At 36.6% G+C, this 26,731-nt stretch overlaps 1 protein-coding gene across 4 annotated transcripts in view; it reads left to right on the forward strand.

The window, feature by feature from the left end:
• LDLRAD4 (low density lipoprotein receptor class A domain containing 4) overlaps positions 1 to 26,731 on the forward strand; it is a 281,846-nt gene that overhangs the window by 46,104 nt on the left and 209,011 nt on the right. The window contains exon 1 of one of the 4 annotated variants that reach the window (XM_050306915.1): positions 13,240 to 13,264. The exons of the other annotated variants lie outside the window; for them this stretch is intronic. The gene's annotated coding sequence lies outside the window, so the exon portion shown is untranslated. Of the gene's footprint in view, positions 1 to 13,239; positions 13,265 to 26,731 lie in introns of those variants that run through there. 4 annotated transcript variants of the gene reach the window in all.

Consider the following 26,731-nt stretch of genomic DNA (forward strand, 5'->3'; position numbering starts at 1 on the left):
TGCTCCTGCAGCGGGCTGCTGCTGCTGCTGCATGCTCTGAGGATTTCCTCATCAACACATTCAAGCAAGCAGTTGACAATTGAGATGGAAGAAGTCTGCACAAAACCCTGAACTTGTTCAAATCTCCATGCAGAGCTCCTAACTGACTTTTAAAAATTCATTAGAACTTCACTATTTCTCGAGTTCTCACCTCCTGGTTTCTGGGTGATAACAGAAATGCTTTGCTGCACACAGTAAATGTAGATGTTGTGGGTATTTCTGGTGAAATTCCAGAGCCCTTGAAGTCTTTCAGGATTTGCAGCCAAATTTTTTTTTTTTTAATTCATGGGTGGAGATCTGAAAGCTTGTTAAGGGATTTATTCATACAATTCCTGCTAGTTTTAAAAGGAAGTTCTCTAAGTCAGTGTCCTGGTCAGCTTTGAAACATTTACTGAGCTAATATAGATGAACTGGAACTATGCATTTAGCATATGGATAGAATCCTACTTTTGTAATTCTCCTCCAATTTGTGAGTATCAGAAGACATTTCCCTTTTTGAAGGCAACCACTACACTCTTGTAGATGTAGAAGATTGTCTACCTACTCATTGCTTTATTAATTTTATTAGAAGCAAACTAGGGAAATTAGTAGTAAATTTGTGTTGTGCAGCAAAACATTTCTCTTCTTTTTTTTTCCCCTCTTTTTTTTTTTCTCCAAAGTCAATATTTGTCTTCCTTTTCTTGGCAACAGTAGCAGTATCTCCTCATAACCATTCTGTTCACATTCTGGGGAGTATATGAGAACTAGGAGCCAGGTAAAGAGAAGTCAATAAATTTAGACAGAGAAAATATTCTCAAGTTCCTTATAAAAGATCTTTATTCCAAATAAAGATCTGTGTTAATCTGAGGGAGCAGTAACTCTGTAACAGTTATCACGCATACATCCTTGGAAGATGAAGGGGAAACCAGATGATAAATCTTGAAGGGTTTTTTTTGTTTTCTATTTTAATGGCAAGTTTAGCTTTAAGCTTCTAACAGCTTTTAATAAGTGTTTTACATTTCAGTTATGACAAGACAGTATCATCCTTATAGTTTTCTTTATCAGATGGGAAAAATTCGGTGATTAGAAAGTGGGATCAGGGGGCAGGGTTTGTTATGGTTTATTACTTATGGATTTGACACCTGAATCACTGCATGGACTAGGACAGTCTATAACATGACTTTAGGTTCCCTATGGGAAATACTGACTATAATTTCCTGCCTCATGGGTGCATATGAAGATTAACCTCATGGAATGAGTGAAGTATTTATTAATAAATGGTCGTTACTGATATGTCACTTACTTGTTCATAGCAGTGACACTGCTAATATATTACTCCTGAGGGGAATGTAAATGAGCACATAAACCAAAAGACATTCATTCAAGTAATTTTCATCACCCTGTTTAAATGCATGTTGTGTTCACCAGTGTCCCTGTTAGTGCTCACTGTTTTGGTGATTTAAAAATACTAAAGAGGAAATGCCACCAAATACGAAGGGAAAACTCAAGGTCGTGCTCACTTGTTCTGTCTTCACATCACAGTGACTGGAGTGTCTTTGATAATCTTTCTTTAAAGGCCTGTTAATTCAGAATGCAAGTGAAGTGGTATACATTTAAATCCAGCTACATTTTAGAAGTTTAATCTCATTGCATGTTTTCTACAGTACAAGTATGATGTATGATGAAGAGTCCCACAGCAGCATGGCTTTTTAGTTTTTCTTTTATTTCTCATAATTTTCATAACTGAGGTTAAAGAGAAATAAAATATTTTGCCAGTCTGTTTCCAGTGTCAGAGCTGTCATTTGGCCTGTGATGAGAGATGTGGGAAAACGAATATTACTTTAGATTTCTTTCAGTGGTCACTTTGAAGGATGTGATTGAACAGCAAGGTCATACAGGACTTTGAAGGAGGAGTTTTCTTAGATGCTTTTATTATTTTATTTCCTCCTTAATGAAAAAGGCCCCTGGATCTTTATTTTTTGTTTCTTTGTAGATTTAGACTTCTTTATTTTTTCTACCATACTTTAAATATTAAAAATAGTCTTGTGATAAATATCCTTTGGGCTTAAAATGGAATTACTTGGGTTGGATTGGAAAGAAAAATAAGATAAATATGCAGTGCAGAGGACAGGGAATGTACTTGAAAACCCAATTTGCAATAAAAGCTGAGGCCCAGAAGTAATTTTTGGCATAGTGCTTAGTATCTGATCTGTTGTCCTAAAGTGGCAGTGCTGATCCTTCTTGCACCTCTTAGTTCTCTGCTGTAATCTCGTTGGACTCATCTTTTTCTAATGTTGTAGTCCAACTTACCTAATCACTACATTTGAAAAATAAAAAAAAAAGGGGGCAAATTAAGCAGCTTTACTGAATCTCAGGTGCTTTTATAAAATTTGATATTGGCAATGACTGAGTTGTGCCATAAAGGTCTCATTCCCTTTGCCCTGGGGTGGACACTGGAGCTTATGCCCCACAGCTATGCAGAAGACCACTTAGGAATGCAGTCCCACATGCTCACTGTCCTCTGCGAGATTTCACTGCCTGCAGGAGCAGCTGAGGGTTACTGGTCGTGGCTTTATACCCTTGTGGTGAACATACATAGCAATTATTCAGAACTGAAGAGACACAGTGAATTTATTGTTATATTTTTGTAATCGGAGTTTGAGTTTCTGTATTACGATATTGATGGAGCTTTTTCTCTCTCAAGAATTAAACCTGAAGCAATGACTTATGAATCATACTTTGTGTCCCACTTACAGACGAGCTTGACTCATCAATGATTTTTCTTCTGGCATGATTTGGGGAATTGCCAGTTATTTATTTCATACGTGGTTTTTAATTATTGTTGACTTTTGAATAAAGATAGAGATGAAGCAGTCCAGCTAAACACCTGATTTTATTTAGTTTCATGCTTCTAAAGAGTCACATCATACAATAAAGTATTGTATGACTGCATAAGAGAGATAGTGGGCCGTGGCTTTCTGATTCTTTCTGATTCTGTTTATAACAAACAAGGACAGTAACAAGTAAGTACTAGGAGCTCATTATTATGCTCAGTATTTCTTTGACTTAATAGTTTCCAGATGATTAAGATATATTAAAAAAAAAAAGTTGTCTCATGTATGAAAAATATCTCCTGCAAATAAAGCCCCAAGCACAGAGCTTTTGATTTGCAGATTTTCTTTAAGCTACTGATGGTATAATGATAACATGCATTTGTACACAAATTACACTGGTCATGTAACTTCTGCCATACTTAATAGTCCTTATTTTATTGGGTAACATTATTTTTAGTGTTACATTTATCTTGAAATATAACCGGACACACAAAACATTTTCAGTGCTAATTTTGTGGAAACTTGAAAAGCAAAGCTCAACTTCAGTAGTACTTTCTAAGTTTACAAATATATAATAATCTAGAATTAACACATTAAAGCACTATAAGAATATTTTCTCTTTCTAAGAGCAAGCATATGGTTTTTTCTATGTTAAACTGTTTTGTACTTACTTTTTTCCTATATCCAATATCTAAATACTCTTAAATGTCTTCTGTAGAAGCTATAAGAGCTTTTGGTTAGGATTCTCAAAGCCTTTTGGTTTTATTTACATACATTTGTTAGCTGAATTCAGTAACTGAATTCTTATATACAAACAGTAAATAGTTTAATCTGTTTGATATTCTATGATCTCTCCTTTTTCACTATACATTTGTTGCCAGAACTTGACTCAAGGGATTTGTTTCATGCAGTGAAACACTTCTTCCCCAATGATCTGTAAGATGAAGCTATACAAGACATTTCCTTAAGAAATTAAAGTGTGTATTTTTCTGTTGTATATGAAGACTCAAAATCTCTATCTTCACTCCTTGAGCAATGAGTAGATACTGCATCCTTTAACCGAAGTGAAATTCTGAACTGAAGTATCTTTATTTGATGATTTCAAAGTTGCTGGAGCAACAAGGGAAGGCAGAAATGTGTGACAGATGTGTAGGATATCCACGTGCACAGACTGTGGGCAAACGAATACATTGTAGGTAAGATGCATGGATTCTCTCTGCAGGTATGGGAGAACCCAGACTCTTCTCTTGCATCCTGTTGGCATGTGGTCACTCATCTGTTGGGAATGAAATCCACATGGCTAAATCAGGCTTCTTAAATTATTGGCATTAGTTTGAGCCAGATATTTCTTTCGCATTACACAACGAATGGGAAAACTTTCCTGCCAAGGAAGGAGCAGAACTGAATGATAAATGTGGCAGTGATTTTTGCTGTAGAGCTTTTCACCAATGCGTAATCTTCTCTGATATGACCGCCTCTTAATTACAGGTAACTTTTTTCTCCTTTCAAACTGACCAAACAGCTGTCCTTAATTCAAAAAGGAAAGAAAAACTTGCTCTCAAATTCCCCATTTCTGTTCTCTGCTGGAGGCATCCAGTTTTGTTGATAATGATCTAATCTGTTGCATAACCGGAGAATACTGAGCCTGCTGCCATAGCCTGCTTCTTTCTTGGCACTGTTGGAAGGCTTCAAAGAGAGACTGGATGTGTGAGGCGACTGCTCTACCAGCAAGACTAAGGGGATCAAAGCATACATTTAGAAATGGAAAACAACAAAAAGAGAAGCGGTTAACACAGAGTTGCAGTCCTGAAACTGAAACCAGTCTCACAAGAATGAACTGTTTTGACGTTGAGGATAATTACTATAAATTCTGTAGCGCAGGAAAAGATCAGGAATTTTAAAGGAAAATTCACCAGGATTTTATTTTGTAGTATTCTGATATGGGGAAGATTATTGTTCAAAAATGGATGTGTTGACAATTATATGCAATTTAATTGGTTTTGCATGATTTTCTGTTGCATCACATTGCTTTCTTGGCTCCTCTGGTGTTTTCAACTAGTAAGTTTTCAAACGAAATCAGTTGAAAAATTAATTAAAAAAAAAAAAAAATTGTAGGAAAGTTTCCTGTAGGGGTATTCTTTGAAGGTTGGACAGTTGTTTCAAGATTGCATTTAACGATCTTGGGAAAAACACAGTGGTTTTTGGTGTGGAGTTTTTTTTTGTTTTGTTTTGTTTTGTTTTGTTTGTTTGTTCTCAATGTCATAATAAATGGAAAGAATTTCTTTTCATATTATTCCCCAGTGTTTTGGATGAAAATTCCCGATTGTTCAGGAAATATCTAATTTATGAGCATTTAATGTATCTTTCGATGATATTCATGAATCAAGATTATTATTCCTTATACTTTAAGCATGGTTTACATTATGATGCAACATTGATTTAAACTGATCCTTTTTCAGTGTCAGATGTTAATTTTTTTTTCACTTACAATTCTGAGTGTTTGTCTTCAATTCCATAGGAAAATCTTAGTGTTTACCAGTGCTAATTTAATAAAGTGTCATATTGGGAATGTAGGAATCTCAGCTGAATGTTATTAGGAAAACTTTCTATAATATACACAATATTATGCAAAAAGAAACCATGAGACTTTCATGGTGCCAGCTTTACCGTGTGTCCTTATCCATAGTCTATTTGTCCCTATCATTTACTATGCTAGTACTTTATGGTTTTTATGATAGGGGAAATGACAGTAACGTGTTTTTTCACACTCAGTGACTCCCTATACAAGGGAGGCAGAGGAAAGCTGAAGGTGCAACAAGCTACTCTCCCTACTGTCCTTGTTACTGTGTAGTCTTCCCTATGATGGGCCAGTGTTAATGGTAGTGGTTGTGCCTTTTTTTCCTGTGATGGTCTGGTGACTTGGATGTGTATTAGTGTTTCTTGTATGCTGTGAATCCTAGGAAAAAACTATAAAGTGCACGATACTCTTCCCACACATAAAATCTCTGAAATATTGTTTAACTAGCATTTTGGTCTCCAGTGTTAGAAACACTCCATCACTCCTTTTTCCCCCTCTTCTCTACGAGCAGGTTCCTTACTATGTATGTTTGCAAAATTTTAAGTTCTGATGATACCTTAATCCTGCTGGTTACAGGAGGCAGCCATAATTGTGATGATGTCTGCTTCTCTTTGGACTACTTTGCCTTCTGTGAAAACTCTAACTACGTTTTAAAGAACATGAGCAATCTGTATCTTTTGAAATATGTGTTAGATGTATTCATAAATTATCCTGAGGGTCACAGAAGGTATTTTACTTACCCAAAACTACCCCATACCCTTTCTTGAAAGCATCAGCATTTGAAACTTTTCTTATGAAGTCTGTCTTTTTAGCATGGGCCAAACAAGATATTTCTCTTTCCCTTCCCTCATGAAATAGCTGAGTTGTTCTGACTGAAATTAAATTACTGTAAAAATTAAGACTTAAGGCAGAGACTCAGCATGAAAAAAATAATTCAGGTACATTTTTAAAACTTAGTAGTTTAAAGAGATGGACAATGCCCAAATCCCTGATTGTAATGCTGAGAATCAGCTGCATTGATCCTATCTCTTGCTGGATAAGCACTATCTCGTTTTTACTAGTTGCCATAATAAAGTTCCTTGGTACATGTTAAAAAGCTGTTTAATCCTTTGTTATATTTCTGTCTGTCATTCCCTTACTAGTAAAATAGATCAGTGTCACGGAAGTTGTATATGCTCAGAAGAGCCTCCTCTTGTCCTCTTTTTTGGGTCATTGAAATCTCTGCTTTTGAGAGGCTTTTGTACTTTGTTTTCATGTTGAGGGTGTTTTTGACAGGGAGTCAATGCTCAGATTGCAGTTTTAGTTACTATGGAGAAACTTTCCCACAGAAAGGCTTATGCTCTATTTTCTGAAGATGGTTAAACACTGAATTTGCCCAACTTCCTCTTAACTTGCAGTTCTGAAGTTCATTTTGTACCGGTTTTCTTTAGACTGAAAATTCTTTTGGCTCAGACATGCTTCCTTTTAGCCTTTGCAATCTGTAGTGTCCTAATGGAAAAAGGAAAAGATGAGGATCAGGACAAAAGAGAACTATATCCTAAAAACCTGCATATGGTAAGAGAATTGAATGTAGCTGCAGTCTGATTGTTGGGTTTTGTTGAAAGAGAACTATCTCATGGCTGTCTTGGAAGTGAGTTTATTGGAGATTTCTGGTATATACTGATGTATGTCTGTTAGTTCCTCCACTTGTGGATATGGTTTTGGTACGAAGGTGCTAGATTGTGGTGGTTTTATGTTGTGGAGCTGGTAAGAGTTGTTTAAGTAAGTTTTTTTCCATGGGGAAAACTTCCTGGATCTGGGCTGAATGGCAACAACACATATAATTTGGTTCGTGTGTAGTCGTAGAGTTTTTTTCTAGTACTTTCTGTAGTTTTTCTTTGTGTCTGCTATAGTGAATACTGTTTAAAGAGATAGCTACATTAAGGTGTAGTTCAAAGTGTCACAAAACCATATGAAGCTGAGAACTTGATACAGAAATAGATTCTGAAAGGTTCTGAAAGCATTTTATTTTCACCTACTCTGTCAGCATCTTTGCTGGATGAACACTTAGTCTTAAGCCCACTGTTCTCAGACTGGTTAGGTTGTGTGATTTTTATGTTTTTTCACCTCCTCCAGCAATAGGAAGGCAATACTGCAGCCTTTGAAAGGCCCAAAGGTTTGATATTATTGTGCTGCAATGCAGACTTTCCTCCTCATCCTGTGCAGTCACTGTGATGTGAAGGGTAGGAACCTTTTCTCCTCTTCCTTTCATTTCTTTTAAATCACCCATTAAATACCTGAGAGAAAGCAGACTGTTGGGAAAAAAGTTTTCCACATAATAAGAAAAGTTGGAGAAGAAGGAGTTCAGAGAGGGAACAGTTTTCTAGGTTATGCCTGGAGGATTATTCAGATTCAGGAAAGACATCAGAACACAGGGCTCAGCCTTAACGTCCTTTCAAATTCTTAGCTGAACTAAAGACAGATTTCCCATCAATTCTGTCTATAAATATAGAGGCATTTTCAGGACCTTTTTTGATGACTGTTGTCAGAGTCTAAGGACATAGAAAATACTTTCTGGTTGCATTTTTTCCAAGTCATCGTATTGAATGAGAAAGGAGTAGACTTCTACATAGGATCTTAAAGTTTTAAAAATTGGAACACCAGTTGTATCAGATAACCCATGGGGAAACAAAGACATAAGAACTGCAGGTCACACTGCAGCTAATCTTCAAAGGTTGGGATTAGAACCAAGGTGTTTTTTTTCTGTCTCCTCTTTTTCCTATCTGTGTAAATATAGACATATTTTTATTCTGGAATTTCAATACTGAAATCCTTAAGTTAAATCTGAAGTTCTTAAACTGTGAGGACTTGTTTCCTGAACAGATGACGGAGCATTCCTGAGGACTGCTGGGTTTTGCTTCCTCTTTCTCTCTTTTGTGCCTCTGTCTCACTGAGTTTTGCAAGACAAATCTTATAAACTCTTCCAGAGGATAAAGGCTGAAGCTTCTTGTGTATAATCATGAGCAGTGGGCTGACAGAAACACTTGGTCAAAGTGACAGTTATTGTGTATAAGAGATTAGTGATAGACAGGAAAGATTTTGTTATTTAGTCTTGCCCAAATTGTGAACATTTTCAACTGTGTGACCTTTTCTAGTTTAATTAGTGTAAATCTTAAAAGCACAGGGCATCGTGATTACAGAAGATAAATGTTGTTCAGCTGTATTACAGACCTTATCCCCTGAATTTGGTATGAGATCTGATGTTCCCTGCTGGATTTTAAAACTGAAACTGGCTCTTAATGAAGGTTCATCTCAAAAAATTGAATGCACATCCAAGTTTCTAATGCCAGCCATACCTCTGGTATTTTTGCTGCTGATAAGTCAGCTTGTATTTTTTTGTGTAAAAGTCTTAGATGCATCAACACTTCCACTAATGTTTGTAAAGAAAGCACCAATTTGAATATGCGTGGCTGAAAAAACGTTTCCTGCAGTTGTCCCAGCAAATTACAGGCTCTCTTGAATATTTGGTCCTCAGAAAATACATATGAAAAATGAATTATTCAATCATATCCAGCAGGGACAAAATATTGAAGCTTCGTGATGCCATGAAGCTTAAGTAAATCACAGTGTTGTGTGGTCATTTAATGACTTCTGATAAAGTTTGTGTAGTTTTTGTTTTGTCTTTGGAAATGCAGTTTATTTGCTTGTAAAGCAGTGGTTGTGTAACAACTGCAGATAGATTGTGATAGCTTGGGATGTTCCTGTCTCCTCTTGTCCAGTCTTTATTGTAAGTGTGTGTTACAGTACTGCAGCTAAGTTCATCTCTCCTACATAATGAAAATTTCTGTTTTCTTTCCAAAATTCTGGATGTGATGCTGGTTTGTTTATCATAGGCACTTAAATACACATATACTGTATTAATTGACATAAGTTTTAGGTCAAACCTCAGTATAAAAGCTTACAAAATGTAGATGAGCACAATTTTTGTGTATATTTTTATTGTTTCTTAAATATTTTCTTAAAAGTTTATAAAAAGTACGGAAACTATTCTGATGGGAAAAGTTTTTAGGACTTTGTAACTGATTTAGAAATATGCACATGTATGATGTTCATCGAATCAGAAGAAAAGGAGTTGTAAGCTATTTTAGAAGAAACTATTGCTTTTTAATAGTGTTTTTATATTTATTATGCAAATGAAGTTTTATATATCTTATTTTACTTTCCTGCAGTACTAAGAAAATAACATTTTTAGGCAGCAGTTTATTTGCTCCATTCTGTACTTACAAAAGGGCTAGCTGTGGGAATGTGTTTTGTAGGGTTTTTTTAATGACTTGGCATTGTGTAGTTGAATAAATAATTTGCATTTGAAATGTGAAAAAATCAGCACCACTTAGGCTCCTTCACTCTAACAAACTGGTCTACCTTTTTGTCTAAGGTAGTTCAGAGGAACATGTGTTTATGTGCATATGAGGAACACCAGTGTCCCCGTTACAACAAAAAAGATGTCTTTGCATAAGTGGTTGGACACTTGTTCCACAGTGGGCCAGCAGTTTTGTAGAGCGGTGAGATTTTTTTGAGGTTTAGAAGGCAAATCTTACAGAGATATACAAATAAAAAAAAAAAAAAAAGGAAATAATAGTAAATCTTTCCTGTGTACCTTACATTTAGACCTTGTCTTACAGCTCCTCAGCCATACAGTTGATAAAGGAACTAGACCTGCCCAAGGCCATCCACATAGCCTGAATGTTAGGTATGACAGCATCTTCTCTAGGAGTGCTTAGAGGTCTCCCAGATGGAGGTGGGTAGAGGTATTAGCGTGACTAGATCCTCACTGCCTACACATGAAGAACAACTTTTTTGTGTCATCTGTGGTATTTTGACAGCCTACATTTTAGTTATGGCAGATGTATAATAGAGACAACCAAAACTTTCTGGTTTTCCCATACAAGTAGGCATACAGATCAGGGAACTTCTGTTTTGAACTTCAGTACAAAATGGAAATCCTGTAGCTGTCAGCTTTTTACAGACATAGATCTGCGCTTAGTGTGTTATTAGTAATTTACTATTGTCTCATTAACTAGTTGATCCTTTTTCCTGTTTTATATTTTATCTTATTTGGTGATGTGATTTTGTTAAGATCTCATGAGTTTGATCTCCTTTCTAAGGAAAATTCACAAGACCTGATATTTTGACACCAGTGTTTTTCAAACACTGTGCTCTTTGTAGCAAAGCACAGCTTGAGTGACATCAGCCTGATGATAAACAATTTGCTTTGAAATGGAGTCTGGTTTAGAGCAGGAAGGGCTGATGTGGCGTTGTTGTGGGGAAGATGATGAAGGAGCAGGGAATGTATTTCCTATGTCCCTAATTTTTCTTGTTTTGTCGGTCTGTTTTTGTCGCTATTACTGAAGATGTACTTCACTTCCTAAGTTGGGCTTTAGAGTGGTGTTTTTATGTTAAGTTCAGTTCAGTACATACTTGTTAGCATTCTTGGTTACTTGGAAGAAATTGGACTTTTGTGGAACTGAAAAATGTCATCTGAGATTTTTCTGAACTTGGAACTTTTTATCAGTTAGTAGCAGTTTTAATTTTTGGGCAGTTCATCAGTTGGATGTATCTGTGGGAACTGTGTATCTCTTCCACACCTTGTATGTGCTGCTGCATGGATCATGTTGTCCTCACTAATAGCAGACTCACTGGAATAGGAAATATTAACAGTAATGTCAATTACCGCAAAAATGGCAAGAGTTTTCATTGGAAGAGACACAAAACCTTGTGCTTCAAGGCTTAACAAATGCCTAAGACAGAGATCAGTGAAGTGGGGAACGTTTTTACACATGTGCACACTGATGGGTCTTAATTTGTTTCTGAAGGCACACAGTTGTAGCTGTTGTCTGAAGTTATTTGATTAGATAAACTGTAAGTGTCCAGTATGGCAGGATCTAAAGAATCCTAAAGGATTGAATATAGCAGTTGCTCTGTTTTTGTGATAGTATTGCCCTTTGCCCCCTTGTTTATCACCAATGAAATTGATTACATTTTCAATGATACGAAATTATTATTGCGGGCTTAGACTCCAGATGCAAATTAAACTTTTGATTAATTCTTTATTGATTTCATGTGATGTATGAATTTCACTCAAAATATATGAAAGTAATATTCAAAAATACCATTTCTGTAATGTAGTAATGACAACACAGGCTATTTTGCTGCTCTCCTGGTGACTGAAGAAGCATGGTTTTCATCCCTTGGTATGCAATAAACCTTCTGAGATGCATTCTGCCTGGAGAGCATTATAGCTTAAATACGAAATAACTGTGGAACTGTAATTAAATACAAATTGCAGTGCTAGCGCACACTCAACAAATTATCACTTGATAGAGGTTTCGTGGTTCTCAGGAGCTCTTTTAGATGTAGGTAAATTTGAATGGTCTTGCTTTAATTCTACATTTCTGTTATAAAAACTTAGTCTCTTGCCAGCTTTCTAGTTTTTATTTGTGCTTGTTTGGTTTCCAAACAATTTCTCTTCTTTTTTTTGTTTCCTTAACCTGAAACTCAGAGAAGCACTTGGTCACGTGTTTACTACTTTCTTAAATCAAGTCTTGCTCATCAGGGCACGACTCTTGTTTTATTAGAAAAACTGAAACTGCTGGTCAGTTCTTGGGGGCTCACTGAGTCTGCATTCACTAATGAAGTGTTCTAGGTTATAATAGCAACCTTTGCCATGCACTGACAGTGTTTTACATTAACAGTATTTATAAAAAAAATGATACTGAGGAATAACCCTGGAAGATAAAGACCTCGTGTTTCAGCATGAGGTGTTTCTTCTAAAATTACTAATTATAACATCGAGGATGAAATTAAAGAGGGAGATATACACTGAAAATACAGGACTTTAAATTTAAAGTTAGTATAATTTTTCGGTTTATTTTCATTAAGCTTTTCAGTTGCTGACTTGTAAACAGTCTGCTTGCTTAATCTGAAATAAGCACATTTAGTGCAAAATGCACTTCAATTTCAAAGCATTTACAAAGAAGAATTCTGAATAATCAGGCCTTTGATGGTACATTAATATTTTATATTGAACTATTTACTAATTGCCAAGAATACTTTTTCAGTTTCCATTTCTTTTGGAAAATTAAAATACTTGTATGAGCTTTGACAGACTGCTGCCAAAGATCTTTCCTCTGAAAAATTCTTGTAAAATCAGATCAGTCTGGCTGGGATTTTGTAGGGGTGGGTGTAGCTGTTTGGCAGTAATGTAGCTAAAGGTGGTGGGGTGGCTTTAGACATGCAGAAGGTTGTTTCTAGTAATCCTTCTTCCTTTCCATCTTCTTGATGGAATATTAAATGTTAGATTTGGATTTCATTTTAATACATCTTAAGCTTAGCCTTGTTAATCAGAAGGGCCAAAGTTTGGATCTGTTGGAATTCTCTGGAAAAAATGATGCATCATTCAAAGCTGTTTTTTTTTTTTTTTTTCCTAAAATACCATTCTAATTTAAAGAATTCATGCCAAGTCTTGTAGATCAAAGACAGACTCTATAGAAGCACATTGCTATATTACTACATATTATGGGAAATATATCACAAGGAATTTATATTTAAAAGGGAATTCTAATAAAAAGAAATGTATAGATCTGATGATCTTGGAGGGCAGGCAGTGAGAATTGCTTGTCTTCAGCCTGGACTTAAGTGCATTAAATAGCTGAAATACCAATTAGGAAAATGGACTGGGTGATCAAAATTTTTTCATTTCAAATGTTGAATCTTTTGCTTTCTTTTTTTCCTATGTTGTGCCCAGGATTTTTATCCATCTAGTGATTAAAAAGATTCCAGCATGTGTAGTAGAACGGTAAGTTCGATAGTTTATCTTACAGTATTGCCTAACAAAAGTTTTATTTCATTATTTATCATCACCATTCAGTTGATGCTGAGTGTGTATGTGTGTGTTTTCTTTCTTCGTTCCTTGATTGTTGTTCTCTGGTCTTCTTCAGTGCATTACTAGAAAGTGTTGTTTTAATGTATTATAAAAATTCTCATTAATTCATCCTGTTACTGTTAAAAGATTCCAGACCCTTTTTTTTTTTTTTTTAGTGAATGTATTTTGGTTACAAACATTTGTACTTATTTTTCCGTAGTCCTCTGTAGCTACCAGACATGTCATATGATGTCTTTCAGCTTTTTCGTATTTCAACAACTACAAGACACTTGTGGTTTTGTGCTTAGAGCCATTCCAAGTATCAGCTTTTTTGACAGCAATTATTCTAAATCCACTTCAAACAAGGATGAAGTTGCTCACAGCTTTGTCCAATTCAATATGCAGGAATTCTTTTAAATTTCTACTGGGCTGAGAAAAGGATGAACTGTGTGGTGGCATATGTTTCATCTTTCTGTTTTCATTTTAGTTATTTTTTCCCTAACATTTCCTTAAAATGTTTTCCAGTGCTGTTGGATTCTTGTGAGGTTGGTGATGTCCTGTTCTTGGTAGCTTTCTGTCTTCAGTTTTGACTCAAGTTGCTGGATGAATAACTGCTGAGCTGAGAACACTGCAGACACAGCTTTTAGAAAATACATATTTTTAAAATGCAGCCTCTTTCTCTTTGATAAAATAATGAATTTCATTGGGTGTATAATATGAGGTACATTATTTGATTAGGATTTTTCCTCTGTTCCCCTCCCGCCCTCCCCCTTAAAGAAAGGGCCTGTAGAGTAGAGTAGCAGTGGGGGGAACACAGAACAATTACAAATATTCTGTGTTTTCCTTTGGACTGCAGCAATTTGTCATATATATGGAGCTTGAAGCTCATCAGGTGCAAACCTACAACTCAAATATAGACTGGAATTGGAGTGCAAAAAAATACCATACCTCCCACTGAAGTGTCTGCTAACCTTAATTTCATACTGCTTTGGCTATTCAGCTTTCTGTGTTATCAGAAGAAGAGAATGTGTGTTGAAAAACTGAAGGATAAAAGCTAATAATTTCCTGCACCTGCCCTCACAGAGAAACCTCTTCCTTCCCCCAAGCCAACCATGATAAAATACCATAAATTTGCTCCACATGTTCTAGCTGTGCTTAAGCAGACACTACAGAAGATTTGAAGCTGTAACAAGATACCTTTCATCCTGAAGAGTGGGACTGAATTTCACCTTGTTCTTTTCTGAATGTTTTCTTTTGGGTAGACATTTGAGTTGTATTTTTTTTACCTTTTTTTTTTTTCTCTCAGCATATCTGCTAGTGAAGGGTAACATTGTTGGATGTACATTTCAGCATTTAATTTTTTGGCTCAATGACCCATAGCTCCTTTTGTTGATGTTTTGAGGAGGGAATAGATTATTGTTAGCGGTATGTCTTATATATGAGATAAACTTCTTCATCACTTAGTGCTCAAACCTGAAGAAGAAGATGCAGAACAAAGAAGATGGAACATTAACTTGCAGTATTTATTTTGAGATTGATGTATGGGGGTTGAAGTTGGTTTCTCTATGTAACATTAGTAAAAATTTTATAACATAAACATGATTTGCAGAATTACATAAAATGTATCATACTGTGGTATGGTGATAGAAATGGCTTCTAAGAAAAGAAAGTTTTTGTAATAGGGAGCTGGGTTATAAAAATGTTAAACTAAATAGGTAAGTTCTAGGTACAAGTCCTTTGGGAAGTGCTTTTACACTTGGAATACAGTCAATTCAGTTTGCCTCTGTTTGCAAGATGAAATTCTTCTGGTTTATTTATTATCTATTATTTAAAAAGAATCTCTTGGGTTCCTACTAACTCATATCCTCGAAAAAGTCACTTCGAGATCTGGAAGAGTGAATCTCAGCATTGTAATCACCAAACCAAATTCTTATCCTAATACCTGAAAAGTGAAGAATGCCTGTTGTCCTTCCTTTTTGAAGCAGTGAGCTGTTTTCTGTCTTAGAGGCAACAAAAATGTGCCACTGAAGTCAGAACCGATCTTTCCTCAGGAGCACCTTCAGTGTGTTTCAGAAACTGGTGAAGCCAGTCAGATGGACATTGGCAAAAGTGCCCAGGACCGAGGGCGCCTTGTAGCCCAAATTCATGCTCATTTGCTATGTTTAAAAAAAAACAGGAAAGAAAAAAAAAAATTCCATTACTAAAACTTGAAAGTTATATTTTGAAGCAACTTGAAATGTTGTTAATAATAATGAACTAGGTCTGTGCCTAGTTTTACACCCCAAACTGCTGTGTTACAGAATGTTTTGAAGTAAGATTACTGTTTGCGATTTGAGCCCTCCTACCTTGTTGGCAAGATGACCTTGAGAGTGGAATGGGTGAATCCTCTGCTCAGACGACCAGGATTCAGTGACCACCAGAAACGCTGAGTGAAAAACTGGTCGTGGATTAAGGAGGAAAAATCTCTTACAGGCGGCTCTGCCATCTCTCTGTATGACCTCAGATCAGTTCATCAGCTCTTTTGCTGAGTTGCGTTTTTGTACAAAGGGTTATGTTACTCTTTGGACCAGATTCTCTCTCTTTGTATACCTGTGCTGACTGATTTCTCTGAGGTTACTTATGGTCGGTACAGATGTAAGGTGAGAAGCAGGGTTTTTGTTTACGTTGTCAAATATATTTGATTTATTTTTAAACTTCATCATTCAACTTGTATGTAGAATATAGACCAGTATTTTCTTAACATGTGAGATAAGAAGGAAAAAGTTAAAATGCCGAATTCTTTACAATATAAGACTATGAGCAGGTCAAAGATTAATGTACTGATAGTTAAGCTACTCTGGAAATTAGTTTCTGCAGTATACAGTGCTAGCTTTTACATGCTGATGAATTTCGGGTATGCAGAGGAGCTCCTGGATGTCAGTGAGAATGTCAGCAAAGTTGTTTCACTCTTCAGGTCTGTCCTACAAGGAAAGGCCATTGCAGTCCGCAGCGTTCCTCCTCTGGATATGCTAATGCACTCTGAAAGTGCACATCATGCCTGGATGGGCCCTGCTGATAAAATACCGCCTGGAGATCTCACAAAGTGCTAATGTGTCAAAGCGCCCGCAAGCAGAGGGTGAATAATACTGCTTTCTAAAGGTCACGTCTGTTGAAGTTAGCTGGTGCGTCCTTCTCGCGTGGGGCTGCAGTCCACTCTGAAAAGTTCTGTTGTTCTTTGTAATCTCAAAACCCACAGTTTAATGGGTAGAATCAATAGGGCTGATAAAAGGGTCTTAATTTAGACAGCGGGGAAAGAAAAGCAAACGCCGAAAGCTTTAAAGCCTTAAAACTGGCTCTTTGAGCTAGGACGGGTATCTGATTTCAAGTCTTGCAGTGTTCCCCAAAATGTGTTACCTGTTCTGGGAATTGCTTTGTTCCCATTCCCAATCTTCCTTTTATTTCTTTACCTTCTAATGACAAAAATGCTTCCGCTTCTTGGAATAATACCAGGTAGTTACACATGACCATTTGCCAAGCAAAGTTAATAGTTATTCTTGCTAATGGATGGACATTTTTTAAAAACCCAAAAACCTCCAAACCCAACTGTCTTACATTTCTTTTTGTATCCTACATTTTACAGTAATGTTCGACTCTTGTCCTATTTAAAGCCTTATGCCTTTTTTCCTCTTAGGCTTTTAATATTTAATATAATTCGTAAAATATTGTGAGCATAGTGTATAATTTGTGTACGTAACATTAAATAATAAAATAGGTGTAACTAAAGTACAATTTCAAGTAGCTTACCTATCATTATGCTCTTACAATTTTATTTGGGACTTGGTTATACTTAAAAACTGCCCACTAAACATGTATATGTAAAAGCTACGTGTTGATATAGCTAAAAAAAAAATATAATCTTCAAATTACTTTTGGTCTTAACAAAACATATTACACTTGTCAACTATTTTTAGTGTCTTGCAGGACATTTGTATTCATAGGCAACCTTTCATCCTGAACTTAATTGTTTATAAAGGCATGTGTCTGTCATGCAGACTGTTTAATTTCAAACTTAAATCTGTGAGTTCTTGATGCTTTGGCTGTGCTTTTTTTTTGACTGTGAGGAAGAAACATTTCTTATTTACTGAGGAAAACATTTATCTCATTGTTGCAGTCTGAATCGAAGCTCTGCAAAGAAGAAATACTCTTTCTCCTTTGGTTTCCTATTTTGCTTCTTTACGAATAACTGTTCCTTCACTGTTCCTTCACCCCACTTGGTTAGTCTTAGAAGTTCTGGTTCACCGGAATGGTCTGTTCTCTAAATGTCTGCTTAAAAAGGAAAAGATTTTGATCTGCTTTTATGAGCATATTTAAGTAATGTTCATTTTTCTGTTTGACCAATGTTTTCATTGCTAGACATTTAAAGAATAGATGAAAGTTCATCTTTCAAGCAAACTGGTTGTTTCTATACACCATGGTTGTTGCTTATTTAAGTTAGGCAAGGCATTGTCCAGGGTCACAGTTTTGTTTGTCTTTGTTTTTTCCATTCCTGATATCTGTTGAAAACTGGTAGGTTGGATAATTCTGAGTTTGGTATCTTCCATTTACATTTGCTTGTCTGTTCCTCTTTGAGGCACTGTTTGTGGTCACTGCTGCTGCTTCCTTGTTGAAAGTAAATGTATTCTCAAACACTCACAAAGAACGTACCGGCTGAGTTAGCTACTGTGCAAACTGCCTGACTGCCTATACGACAGTCCTTCATCGTGTTTGTAAATAAAATGTTCATTTTAATTGTGAATAAAATGTTCTATCTCCCTTCATGGAATAGAAATGTTAAGATTGGGAAAGACCTCTAAGATCATCTGTTCATTAGATCTGTTCTACCATTAACCCAACACTGACAAGTCCACCGTGAAACCACGTCCTAAGCACCACATCTACACATTTTCTGGATACCTCCAGCGATGGTGATTCAACTGCTTCCCTGGGGAGCGTGTTCCAGTGCCTGACCACCCCTTTCAGTGAAGAAATTTTTCGTAATATCCAATCTAACCCTCCTCTGGAGCAACTGCTTGTCCTTACAGCACAGTTCTGTTAGGTCTGTGCTATGCAAAATCGTTCCTATGGTATTTGTCTAGTTTCAGCTGCCAAATGCTGTTTCCAAGACACTTGGGTGCTTGTTTAGCAATTTTGGTTCTGTCCTTGAGTGTGTCCTGTTAGAAAACCCAGTGGAAGAGCAGCCAGTGTCTCCAGCGCTCTTATTTCCTACTGCTCCAGTATGTCTATTCTCCGGATTTGCAGGGAGCTATGCTGGATCATGGGCAGCTTGGGCCTCATCCAGCCTCAACTGTTCTGAAGGGTTGAGAGTCTGAGGGCAAAGACAGAGGCTTGATTTTTGTCAGTTTATTTGCTATGTATAAGAATACAGCTTAAAAATCCAACCTAAACCCTTCTTTCTCCTAGGACTTGGTGTTGGAGTCTAATTCTCATTGAGTGCACTGAGGCATGAAGACAGATAATTCAGATTACTTACTGCTTGGTACACCAAGAATGGTGTATCACGTGTTTGACCATAGCTTTTAATCACATGAAAATTTGTTAAACGTGACATTTTAAAATGTTTACAAATTTAGAACAGCAGCAAAATAAAACCTGACACTGGTTTGTAGTAAAAGTAAATAAAGTATCTTGCTCTCAGTATCCAGTGTGGCTAGGTATAATAATATTTTTTCCTGGAATTCTTGTTAAATGCTTCGTTGGAAAACACAATAAACTATACCACTTCATTTCACTTGCTCAGTGTTTGAAGAATCACAGAATCACAGAATCCTAGAATTAACTGGGTTGGAAGAGACCTCCGAGATCATCAAGTCCAACGCTTGGAATGCTGTCTAACAAGAGAATAAATTTGATTTAAAAACCAAACCCTTACAAAAGTAGTAAGACTTGATAACAGTCAGGACAAAGATGCTGAAAATGGTTTGAATTTACAGAGGTAAATTGCGAATAAAATCTAAAGTAGTGTGGGTATATGGGAGGTGAAGTTATCATGATGAGTGTACACTTGATGAGTGAGACAGGAAGTCCGAAAAAGAATATTTTGATATACTGAAAGTAAGACACTTTTGCCTAACATAGGCCCATTTGGTCAGCTTAAACATAGTTCAGGAAGACTTTACTCTCTCAGCAATTGACTGATCCAAGTTCTTAATTGTTCTCACATATTATCAAGCTAAGCTGTTTGATTCTTTACCTACATGTGAGGGTTTTTTAGCCTGCACTTCAGCAGCTTCCTCTTTTCATTCCAGTGTTTTGGAAATTCAGCAAAGATTATGTGTACACCTGGTAAATTATCTTCCCTCTTCTCTCAGCATTAGAATTGTGAGTTATTAGGGAAACACAGTATGTCTCTCTTTGCTTTTGTTAAACAAAAGCCAGCATCAGTAGCAGCTTTGCCAGACTTTCTCCTGAGTTAGCCACAGAAAACATCTTCAGTAATTTTCTTCTAGTAATGCAGTCTGGTCAGTTGGATCAACAGGAGGTGAGACAATAACGTTCCATTTTATATTCAGGTTTATAGTCATGCAGAAGTAACACAGGGATGATTTTTTTCAATGAATGAGTAAGCAGTGGGCAGGTACAACTGATGCCTTGTACTGATACCTTGTTAATTATCAGCTATACATGTTTTAAAGAAAACACCATGCCAATTGCTAGCCACCTTTTGTTTATAATCATTAATAATATCAAGTTAATCTAGTCTGCAGTGAGTATAGAAACTGATAATCTGTGTTAATCAGTTATAACTGAAATCTTAATATTCGGTAAATCTGACAAGGATCACCAGAAATAATTTCTAAAGGGAATATTGTTTTGAATTATAACTTTTTCCTAAACATTTTTTTGGGAATCAACTGATGTTAAAGATATTCAGCATTTTTACGTTCTCTTTGGTTTGTACTGCTTTGGTTTGGTTGGGTTTTTTTTGTTTGTTTGTTTTGGGGTTTTTTTGACTGGAGAGGAGGGGTGAGGTTGGGGTGGTGGTGGAAAGAAAAATAGGATTGAAGCATAATTTTGAGGAAGTATTTTATTTCTAGACTGAATGCTATTTCATCTCCCGTGTTAAGCAGCTGCACCTACTTTCTCCATCCTTTTGCTTGCTGGAGGGCTCTGCTTGAGGCCAAGATGACCTCCCTGACCACCCTTCACCATTGACCTCTGAGCTACCACTTGCACCTAGAGGTTTAAATGTGTCCTGTTTATGGAATATTGTATTTGTCCTCTCACAGTTTTTTTCCAGCTTCCTCACTTTCTCAGGTGTTGGGAAAATTCTGGTAACATGTAGACAGCAGCAGGTGATAGATTTATGAAGTGTCTAACTCAAAAGTAGAAGGAGGACTGTGATGATGCTGCATAAGACCAGAAAGGAAATTTCCGTGGGTTATGGAGACACAGATTCTTTCTATTGGAAAGAGCGCACACCTCAGTAGAGAGCATCAAGGACTGTATTTTTTTAATCAAAGAAAGGAAAAAAAACCCCAACTTTGTATTTGTGAAGGATCTTAAGAGCAAAACAATTGCACTTGCATCATTTGCAGATGCTGCTGTGGTGGCAGCACCTGCAATGAAAACAAGGCTTCTCTGCTTTGATACTGTTTTGATAGTGGTTTGTACTTGCTTGTCTAGCAATTAATGCTCTTACAAGAGAAGCGTGTTGTAGCTTATGAAGGGTCCAGTGAACATGTTTGTTACTGATCTAAACTTACAGAAAAGGAGATATTTTGAAAGAAAGTAGTTGACTGTCACAGTTGGGCAGACCTTTTATTGGCTGCTTTCTCAGTCTGATGTCATACAAAAAAAATTCAGTTTGAAAAGAAGTAAACTTGAAAGGGAGCCTTAATAGTTAACTCACAATGTAAACAAGCATTTCAGTCTGTGTCTTTATGAACTTCAGTCCTGTTTCTCATGCGTGAAATGCTCCTTCTGATTTTCCTTCGCCTTCTCCCTTTTGTGGTGTTTTTGGTGGGCGTAGCTCTGTAAAATGTAGCTAGCGAGAGTCAAAAGAAAAGTCATGACAGAGTCACACGAAGAGCAGGAATGTAGCAGAGCTTGGGGCTCAGCTTGTGCCCCTGGATTTTATTGAGGTTTTTTTGACGGGTGCAGTTCCCTCGTGTCTCCCACACAATGTGTTTCTGTGCCTTCCCTTCTGTGCCTGTGATGGAGAAGTGAGTTGATGTGCATCTGCCCACCGTTTCAAGATGCACTTTATGAGTAAGGAAGGGCAAGGAGAAAAGCGTGCCACTTTTTTTCAACTTCTGGTGCTGTCTTGATGCTGCTTGACTTGGGAATCTGTTTAATGACGATACATTAAATATTAAGGAGGAATGTCCTCATATCTCCTTTGAATGGAAGGGTTGTTGTGCTCAATTTGTTTGCTGTAGTTGTAAGCTCTCTGGAGTAATGACCTTTCACATCTGGTTTGTAAAGTGCTGTGTTTACTTGAGGTGTCCTGCAAATTGCTGTACAAAATAATACTGAGGGTAATGTACCAGCACTTACTTATTATTCTTTTTCTTTGGCCAGTGTAATAAAATTATACAATTATGATTGAAGAAGGTACTGAGGTAATGTAGTCTAAATGCTGTTGTTTTTAAGGAAATAGAAACCATTTGACAAATCTTTAAAGTAAGATACGTTTTTAAAAAATTCTATGAAGATGGTTATGTAAACTTGGGTTTGAAAAATTCTGCTCTCTTATAGGCATTAACTTAATTTTGAGGATGTTTAGAAGTATTTAGTTAACATGTCCATATAGACCAGTAGTGTTTCAGGCACATGCTCTTTAAAAGCTCTGTCATAGTTTGTTTGCTTCAGGTATTTATGAACATAGGAACCAAAATTAGATTGGTTGCAAGTAAGTAGAAAGGACAATATTTAAAAATTTGATCCAAGTTTAGTCACTTTTAAAAAAAAAAAAAAGATTAAAACAAAAAAGGTGTTTTTTCCCATTTTGAAACGTAGTTTTGGGTTTTGCAGTGTTTTTGGCAGTATTTGGTGTTTTTTATGACTTCGAAATGCAGACTCAGTTGTTTATATGATAAATTTAGTTTTCACTGGATAGGTTGGATGTGTGCAGCTCTGCTGATTCAGAGAAAAGCTGTAAAAATGCTTCTGAGGCACTCTGATTAATTTCTTAATTTTTTTTAAAGTGTCACAATTTTGGGAATTGCAGCCTGTGCCTTTTAAAGGATCGAGTTTTGTGATACACAGAGTACCACGTATTGAACAGAGACTGATATTGAGCGTCTGCTGCTGTTCAGTAGTAATGAATCCGCTTATGAATGTCTGTGGAAAGTTTAAAGGTTATTATCTCGTGTTTGTTTACTTTGTAAAGATAAGATTTCAGAGAAAATCGAAGGGCACTGTCTGAAATTCCCAGTCACTGCAGTTCCATGGAGAGCATTGATCCTTTCCTAGAGGTTGCTGGGGACTCATTGTCTCCCTGTTCATAGGCTGCTGATGAAATCTCCAATATTTCAGGTTTGCGATTCTTTTATTGTTGTTTTGGCAGTTTGTCAAAATTAAATGGCTTAACCAAATCAATATGCTGTCTTGCTCGGTAACATCTGCATTTCACATGTCAAGATATTTTGCATTTCGAATGTAGTCACAACGGAATGAGCCACAAGGATTGCAGAAAGAGCCTTTTTGCCCTCCGGAGCTCTCAGACCGTAAGGAAACTTTCTGGCAAATAAACTTCTCTCTGTTATGCAATCACAGCTTCCACTGAGACCGGTGATAACCGCACACGTGTGCCCGTGGGTAGGAGTCTGTCGGTAAAGAATAGATGCAGCAAGGTCAGAGGCAGAATGTAAACTACAATGACAACGAATTTTACTTAATTTAAAACAACAGTTTGTGTATTTGGCAGTGTTTATTGGTGAGACGATTAATTGCATAGTAAGGAATAAACAAACAACTTCCTCTCAGTTGCGATGGCCTCTCTTTCCATGGGGTGACTAAGCTTTTCTCACCAGTTTAAGCTGTGGTGATATGTGCCTTTAGATACATGTTTATCATTAGCTAAAATAACACAGCTGTTAAGAAAAGGTTTATTGCCGTACTTGTTCTGCATGCTAAGCACATTCTGTGTACATGTCAAACAAAATGCCAATTTAATCGGCCCCCTCAGAGTCTCCGAAGGAGTGATGATGAAAGTTTGGCAAGTTTACTTGTGCTGTTCTGTATAAAATCTGCACGGCCATTATCTCCAGACACTTGCAATATGAAAAATGCCAATGGTGTTTTTACATTCTTAAGAGACTAATAAGCTACAGATGTCAAAACTGTAAAGCTGAATTATCTTAAGCATGTATGAATATGGCAGTACAGGTTTTTTTTAATTTGTGTGGAGTTATTCCTAATCATCCTAATAAATAAATTTAAATAAAGAAATTTAAATATTGGAAATGTGTAATTATATAAATATGTATTTTAATGCTTCACTGGTGTGCCGTGAGGTGGGCAAGGGGATGTGCCATCCAGTAAGTGGCCCAGCCTGAGGGCAGCAGAGACTTGAGAGGTGTGCTGCCTGTTAGTGCTCTACCATGTGCTGTGGGTACTTGCTTTTTGGTTTGACTCCAGAGACTTTTTGAGCTAGAAAAATCTAGTATGGGGATTTAGTTGTCATTGTTCTACTAAGAAGCAATATAAAGCCAAAAAAATGCACTTAGTCCTTGTTTTAATCTGTTGCAGTTGGAAATAATATGATGCCCCTTTTAATGACAGATGTTCTGTAAGAACTCAGGTTTTTCCACCTTTTTCTTTCACCATGCTGAATATTTTTGTAACCTATAAGCTGTGTTTTCGTACCCAGATCTATTTGTATTATTTCTGAATGACTACTGATTTAGTTGAACTATTGTCTGAATTGAGAACTCATGCTGTAAGGGAAAATAAAAATTCCATATTAAAACTAGGAGTCATTAATTTGGGCTCAATTTGCTTTGAGCAGAAATGTAAAGGGAGGTAAACAAGAAGCAAAATGTCTTGCTTTGTACACATTTGTCTACATCTTTACCTGACACCCCAATAATAAACACAGCAGGTTGGCACATTGAAGCTGTCAGAGGACGTATCACACCGTGGTGAAAAGCTGTCTGTCTGTTGCAGAATAGATGGAGCCCAGTGCAAATGATCAGGATGATCCCCCTACTTCTGTTTCTGCAGTCAGTTTACTTTTTGCTTCATTTAACTATACAACCTCTGCAGCCACACTGCACACAAAAGTAAAACTTTCTTTTTTCAAGGCAACATCTAAAGTATTTAATAATACACTTAATAATTTTCCTTTTTACTTGACATCAGATGACAGTTTGAAGAGCTCAGGCTGAGGGAAAGGGAAATTCAGGCTAACATTTTTCACAGAGTCTATTTTGGGCATCAGCTCTGGGTGCCAAGCTTTAGAGGGAGGCTTTGACTTAAAGAGAAATCCTGTGCTCTTACCTTGTGTTCACTCAGGTTTGAACTACAGAATTCAGCACCTCTGTCAGGCTTTAAATCTTTCAGACCTAGTACCCCAATTTAGTGACTCTTTTTGATAAACTGATTTATGTGGGCTGCCAGAGGTCAAATGAACCCACCCAGAATCAGGCAAGGCAAAGAGTTGTCTGAATGCCCAGTTTTGTGCTTAACTTTCAAGACTGTCTTCTTGGGCCTCTCAGAAAATCTCTTCTTTAATGACAAGCCAGGAAATCTTTTAACCAGACCTGAACTAAACGTTTATGTCCCCCTTTTAATGCCTTCCAGATTAATAGTAATACATGAGTTTCTTAGATTTGCTGCCTTTCTTTTTCTACCTCATTTATTCAACCTAAGTAAGTGTTTGAAAAATAAGGAGTAAAATATGTAGTACTTGCAAAAAACATGGATAATTTTGTTGCCATGATTACATGTTTATGCCAATGTATCTCTAAGCAGTTAAGTTTTTCTGTCATAGGTAAGGAATAACTTGGTCAGGATTATTGAGTTCACAGGACAGCTAATGTACTTCCATGATACTCCCATGAAGTGTATGATACTTCCATGAAGCCAAATGGAAATGTTTCCATTACAGGTCAGTGGAGAGCAGGGACTGATCAGCATGATTAATTTTGATATTTTTTCTTTGTTAATCCCTGATCAGATAATTGCTCAAGGAAGTTTCAAAGCCAGCAAAACCAGCTATGTTATTCTCAAGGGCAGGGTAGCTTATTGATATTTCAAATGTCAGTCCTCCAAATGTATGGAACTAGTTTTCCCCGTGTACCACACTTCTGGTAGCAGTTAGGAATTAACTACCTTCTCACCCATCCTGAAAACTATCGATCTACCTAAGCACAGCAGCCAAGGGATGCAAAACCTATACCCAGTTTTGTTCTCCCATCCCTGCTCTAAATGTTACCAGGATTTGTGTGCTTATAGTAAAGATTTTCTTTGAAAATGCAATTTAGGGACAGTTTGAAATAGGTTAATTTGTTTTCAAATACTAGCTACTTTTCCATTCATGTGGAACTAAATCATTGCTCCTGATAAGTCACAACTGAAAATTAGCTGGACTAGGGGTGGCTATTAAAAGAAGCAAACAAACAAAAAAAAATGAAAAGAAAAAAGAATTAATTTCAAATTACTGGATTTAGCAGAGTTGAGATGACAGTGTCCTGTTAAGACCACAGTATGAAACAAAACCTTGTGTAAGCAGCTGCAGGAAGTTTGCACTTTCCTGTAGTGTGTCTTAGTTTTAAAATCTTTGTACTTGTTTGCTGGCAGCTTTTTTTGTTGTTGTAGTAATGATAAGCAGACATGACCTGGGAAGTGGGTCAAATAAAATAAATTAAATAAATAATGAGATTAAATAGCAAATAAATAGTGAGATTGAAAGAGATAAAACCCCATGTTTTATACTTGTTGAACTAAGGAGTATGTGACTGTGTTGTATTGTAAGCTTGAATTCTGACCGCTGGTAACAGTCAAGTACAGTTGTATTATTGTGGTCTGGAAATGTGAAATGTGGGTGCTTTTAGTTACCTGGCAGTGTTGTGTTTGATGAAGCAGCCAGTTGTTTGCTCTGGCCTGTTTGCTGCAGGAATAGAGAGCTGATGTCTTAGCAGGAAGGAAAATAATAAGAGCAAATGTGGAAAAATATGTTAGGTATTGCTGTATGTGGTAGCATGAGTGTTTGAGGTCAATATTATTCAAGCAGTTGGCTGTTTGGATGCTTGCTGTGATATTTTTCTGCTCACAGAAAGCTTCTCTTGAAACCCTTTAATCACATCACCCGTAGGTATCCACAAGTTTTCTATGCAGAAATATTTACAAAGATGAATGATTTAAGACTGCCTTTAAGAAGACATTTCACAGCCAAGAAATATCATGCTCTCAGGCACG

This window comes from Myiozetetes cayanensis, unplaced genomic scaffold (genome assembly GCF_022539395.1).
Source record: "Myiozetetes cayanensis isolate MyiCay16 unplaced genomic scaffold, myiCay2020 scf1, whole genome shotgun sequence".
NCBI classification, from domain to species: domain Eukaryota; kingdom Metazoa; phylum Chordata; class Aves; order Passeriformes; family Tyrannidae; genus Myiozetetes; species Myiozetetes cayanensis.